Raw genomic sequence first — 6,000 nt, forward strand, 5'->3', positions numbered from 1 at the left:
CACTGTTTTGTTTAATAGGTCCCATTGGACAAGAGGTTTCCTCCTTCACTGAAGAGGTGTGACACAAGACCCGGGGATGTTGGCTTTTCCAAGCAATAGATTCATAGTTTCAAGTATGCACACACCACAATAACTAGACTAAGATGGACAAGTGATGCAAAGAACAGAAGGAGTAAGTCCATTTAGGAGATATCCAGATTAGTGAGGTGAGACGCCAGCAAATGAACATTAAGATGACTGCTTCACAGTTGTGTAACCCCAATGCTGATCTAATGCCAACGATCTCTGGCATGCTGGGGCAGCCCTGCCATACTGCCGTTCCTCTCCAACTCAGATTCTTCATAGCAGAAAACAGTCCTACTACTGTATGGAAGGAACAGACCAGAGCCTGCAGCAACCACCCATCAACAAGACCTGCATGCCGAGCCCCTGTAGCCAGGACCTGCTCCACAAAGCTGAGATCAGGCTATTCTTTGTGCTGTCATCTATTTTTTATTATAAACATACAACAAAAAGGATATTTGAATCTCAAATAAATGTATCCAAACCTGTATTTAATCTAGCATCCCCTATAAAAAAGTCAACCTGAACCACACACTTCAGGAATCTCCAGAATGAGACAGACAGAATGAGGACATAATGTCAGGATTGAAGGTCTTTATATACCTGTAGTGTCCTGTGTTCAAAATGTAAACCTTTCCATGTCTTGTCTAATTTAAGAAGCAATTTTAGTTCTATATTAATCAGGTTTATGATCTAAGTTCTTTCACAGTGACTGTGCAATAGTGTGCAGCCATTAGATGAGCCTGACCAACCTTGTACAGTTTTTAAGGGTGCTTCTGGTCACTAAACAATTTGTCCCTCATTTTGGATTTCAGAGTCTGACAGGTAGCACCAAAACTACTGTTCAAAAAGAAGCCAACTTTAAAACCTTATCTTCAGGGACTTGCCACTGCATACACTGGCTATGTAAGTGCAATTCATGGTGTGAAAATATGGTCGCCCCCTGCGGCAAAAACAAATCTGCCAACCAAACAAGTTTCACTTTTTCATGTACTCATAAATGAAGGTGCTAGTAAAGTAGGAGAGGTGGAGTTTGTGGGAGTCATAACCACTTGTGACTGGGAATTGGGAGGAGAAGGAGGGGGGTGCACACTTTTAACAGATGCTGTGTCTGGTATAGGATTATACCCTCACAGCTAATTACTCCCAGACTCTTTTGGTCTGTGCCAGAAACTGCACAGATACAGATACGCCGACATGCTGCCTGCCTGTCCACTGCACAAAGACAGGAGTGCGCTGGACGGGCACCAGGCCTTATACTGTATGTGCACTGTGGCCGCTCTGTGTGTTAGTGAAGGGTAAAGACAAAAAAGCCCACCCTGCCTCAGCTCCTGCCCGCCACACCAGATTCTCACCTTACAGCCCCAGTTCTCAGAGGCAATTGCCAACCAAAACATCTGGCCGTGGTGGAAGTGAGTAAACCTCTGCCTCGGCAGCTGGTTGGGAACAATGGCCCTGTCTTTCCCCAGCTAGCCACCCTCAGAAGAGGAGCTTAGACTGGGCACACACCACAGCCATGTGTGGCCGCTCCAATACCTGGTAACACACATGCAGCCACTCTGAGCTGAGCGAGGATTCCAGTTGTCCTTCTGCCACAGAAACACACACACACACACACACACACACATCCAAAAGCCCTGTAGCATCTATCAGCAGGGGCACAGCCAGAAGCAGAACACCTCAGGCCAGGACCTTGTTACTCTTGGAAGTTAAATCTATTTTTCTTCCTTCCCTCCCTTCTGAAAACACACAGGTAACTGGACAAGGGTATGCGCAATAATGAAAACAGCGGACCTAAAAATACTCCAGCTGAAGTGCTGGATCAGCTGCTCTCATTTGATTTGAGAGTAAACAGACAAATATTCCTGTTTTTATGTATGATTTTAAATACTTGAAGCTGAACCTGTGAAAAAGCTTAGAGTGTATTAAAAGCTCAGTGGATTGCAGCTCTGCTCATACAGCCGGCTATGGTGCAGGGTTTTTCAATAAATCCATCCAGCACTGACGTCCATTAACACAAGTCTGTTGGGTTCAGTGGGCAGCCTATTGATGCCTGTACATTACACACTGATGAAAAGCAGCCTTACATGAACAAATCCTGCAAGCCACTTACTCCCAATGGGTTAGCATGATTAAAATGTCATTTCTCTGTCATAATCCATTCCAATTCTTTCACCCATAATCATTGTTTTTATGTCTTTCTCTCTTTTTCTTATTTCTCTGAACCGTGGCCAAAACCAGTGAAGGCTAACTCCCAAGCAGCATAGTCTTGATGCAGTAGGAGGAATGGAGCAGATGCTAAGTGCTCCATGGGCAGAGCTGTGTGGGTGAGAAGGGGATCAGTTTGTGCTTAGCGTGGTGCAGTGCTTGAAAAGCCTCAAACACTGATGAAAAGGACCCAACACTACACATCTGCCAGATGTTCAGCTAGATTAAATGGCTCCTGATGCCTTCCCATCCTTTAAACTGACTGTTTAGTGTGGCCTTTAGAGGATGTGGATGCCCCAAAGTACGCAAGTATTCACCTACATTTTCCTGATTACACATACAGAATGCTGTTTTTGTTTTTTTGGTTTTTTTTTTTTTTTATTTGGAACAAAACAACAGCGCAAAACCCGATGCAAGAGCCTTCATCAGCACTGTCCAGACTAATGTCTAAAACTCTGGTTGAGGAGTTATGAAGAGACACCTGTTTTCTTTTACAGCAACAAATATAAATAAATTATTTGCAGAAATGCAGTGTACATTTCTTAAGGTTCTTCCTTTTTCTTTGGAGAAAAAAAGATAAAACAGTGGAAGAAGCTCACTCAGATGGAAGAATCTTTCGCTTGATTTGAACAAAATGTGATGTCAGACTCTCTGTAACACTACTCATGCTGCTTCTTCTGAACAGACATTTTTTGCAGCATGACTGAGGCTGAAAGAGCAGCTGAGGGGACACAGCGCCCCCTGTGGACGGCCACGGGAATCAAATGTCTGTCCGTTCAGCCCAATCAACATACAGCCGCCTAATATTGAGGTCAAATGCATTGCGCCTCATGTGACGGCTGACTGCAGCCCATCGTTAGATCACAATCAGGTATTAATAACTGAACACGACAACAGTGTCATCAAACATCAAATGTAGAGAGAAATGATCGGTAGAAGCAGAGTCTCCTGCGCAGAATTGCATAGAAATGAACCAATCTGAATCCAATGGCGGTCAATAACGTGTTCTATTTGATGGGAAGCGTGTGATATTAAGCCAGTGGGCATAATCATTTTCTCCTTTAAATGAATCCAGGCTTCAAATCAGGTGCTGGATCTTAATTGGCATGATGAGCAGAAAAACAGCAGCCAGTCAAAGCACACTTCCATCTGAAAACACAGGAGAGCTGCCTCAGTCTGCTTCTAATGCAGGATGACCAGGGCAGCTCACACTACTGCACACCCCTCATCACGTCCATGTCCTGGTCTACATCCAGCCCTCAGTGGAACCATTCCCAGCCGGTGGCCCCCTCTGCCACGGCAGCTGAAGGGAGAACCAGGAGCGGGCACCATCACAAGGCACCGCTCGATCCAGCGCGATTTTCAGAGAAATAGTAAACTTACCTTCCAGCTTCGTTGCGGAGAAACAATGACTGCTCGATAATAATAATCCCTTGTCGCTGTCAGCAGGCAGATATGAGCAGTTGGAGAGAGGCGGCGGGGTGAGCACAGAGAGCCGCTTCCCTGCGCTGGCTGAGCGGGGCTTCATTCAGCTCAATGATCGAGGAGAGTGAAGGGATGACAGAACAGCAGCAGCTCCACGCCTCCGCCTTAAAGCCACCGCGCTCCGTCCGCCCGTCCTCTGCGCCCTGCTGTGTGTGTGTGTGTGTGTGTGTGTCTGTGTGTGTGTGGATGATAACCGACTCAGATGTTTCAAGCTCATTACCTTTAATTACGGTTTCACATTATTTTTTTTCTCATTATTATTCTTTTTTCTCATGTTTCTCTTTTAAGTTTGGGATATTCTGCCACTAGGGGGCGCTCCAAATGTGAAAGGTTTAATGGTCCGTCCGAATTTCCATAGTATGCACAACATAGTTTTGTGTAAATAAACTGTTGTACTGTTGTTTAATTGTACTGGTCAGTGTGGAAATGACGCATCCGCCACTTTCTGAAAGCTTCCTTGGAGAGCAGTGGCATTGCTAGGGTCACTTGAGGCCCCAAGCAAGAAATCCCTGGGGCCCCCACGCCACCCGTGCACGCTGGAAAAATGTGTTTTTTGCACACATAAATGCACAATTTCCGGGACATTTGAGATGAATACTGAAAAAATAGATTAGTGGTTCTCAAAGTGAGGTCCAGGGACCAACAGAGGTCCCTTAAAGCCCAGGCCTATCAATAATCATTGTTGTAAATAAGTGGCCGCGGGCTCCAAGCAACTGCCTGGCTTACCTGTCTGCAAGCCCCGCCCCCGTCGGAGACATGTCATCATGGTAACCCGTGCCAACCAACCTCACCTCTCCTGGCATTTGCAGTAGTCCCTTATCAAGATCAAGATCAATATTCCTTTATTTGTCCCGCGAGGGGAAATTCCAGAATACAGCAGCATCAGTAAAGATTAATATAAGAAGTGCATGGAAATTAGAAACAAAAACAGTATATACAAAAGAGTGAGGATTTAAATAAAAATAAAAAGAAAGAAATTGTAAAAAAATTTTAAGAAATTGTAGATCGCATTTACAGATTGTTATGTACATGTTTTTATTGCACAGCTTATTGTCCAGACTATTGCACTGATTACTTGGAGTAGCTTTTATTGTACAGTCTGACAGCTGCAGGGAGGAATGACCTGCAATACCGCTCTTTCACACACTTTGGATGTAGCATCCTGTCACTGATGGAGCTCCTCAGTGCAGTGAGTGTGTTGGGGGGGGTGGAAGTCATTGACTGTCATGGAGAACAGCTTGGCTGTCATCCTCCCCCCCCCCACTTCCTCCACCAGTTCCAGAGGGCATCCCAGGACAGAGCTGGCCTTCTTGATAAGTTTGTCCAGCCTCTTCCTGTCAGCTGTAGTGATGCTGCTCCCCCAGCAGACTACACCATAGAAAATGGCAGAGGCCACAACAGAGTCATAGAAGGTCTTTAGGAGTGCCCCACGCACCCCAAAAGACCTCAGCCTCCTGAGCAGATAGAGTCTGCTCTGTCCTTTTTTGTAAAGTGCAGTGGTGTTATGAGTCCAGTCCAGTTTGTTGTTCAGATGAACACCCGGGTACTTATAAGATGTCACCATCTCAATGTCCTTTCCTTGGATTTTCACTGGTGTTGATGAAGAGTGCGGGCGCCGACGAAAGTCCACAACCAGCTCCTTGGTTTTACCCGCGTTAATCTGGAGGTGGGGCAGCAGGTAGTGCGCGTGCCTCACAGCAAGAAGGTTGCTGGTTCGAACCCTGGGTCGGGCAGGGCCTTTCTGTGTGAAGTTTGCATGTTCTTCCCGTGCATGCGTGGGTTCTCTCCGGGCACTCCGGCTTCCTCCCACAGACCAAAAACATGCTCATTAGGTTAATTGGTCTGTAAATTGTCCATAGGTGTGAGTGTGAGTGTGTGAGTTGTCTGTCTGTGTGTATGTGTATGTAGCCCTGCGATCGGCTGGCGACCGGTTCAGGGTGTACCCCGCCTCTCGCCCATTGCTAGCTGGGATAGGCTCCAGCCCCCCGCAACCCCGAAATGGGATGCGCGGGTAAAAGAAGATGAATCTGGAGGTGGTTCTGCTGGCACCAGTCCACAAAATCCTGGATGAGTCCTCTGTATGACCTGTCGTCCCCATCTGTGATGAGGCCGGCAATGGCAGAGTCATCAGAGAGCGCTATGGAGTGCTAATCATGATAATAACGATATTCATAGAATACATCTTGATGTACATGCATTAATGAATACTCTAGCCTGTTTGAATTATTTGAATAATACAAATAA

The 6,000-nt window shown here is 46.0% G+C and overlaps 1 protein-coding gene across 2 annotated transcripts in view; it reads right to left on the minus strand.

Annotated features, from left to right (window-relative positions):
* Window positions 1-3,809, minus strand: part of daam2 (dishevelled associated activator of morphogenesis 2) — a 106,618-nt gene extending 102,809 nt beyond the window's left edge. For both annotated transcript variants that reach the window (XM_076749071.1, XM_076749069.1), the window contains exon 1: window positions 3,655-3,809. The gene's annotated coding sequence lies outside the window, so the exon portion shown is untranslated. The remainder of the gene's footprint in view (window positions 1-3,654) is intronic.
* Window positions 3,810-6,000: the final 2,191 nt, after the last annotated feature.

This window comes from Chaetodon auriga, chromosome 14, assembly GCF_051107435.1.
Source record: "Chaetodon auriga isolate fChaAug3 chromosome 14, fChaAug3.hap1, whole genome shotgun sequence".
Lineage (NCBI taxonomy): Eukaryota > Metazoa > Chordata > Actinopteri > Chaetodontiformes > Chaetodontidae > Chaetodon > Chaetodon auriga.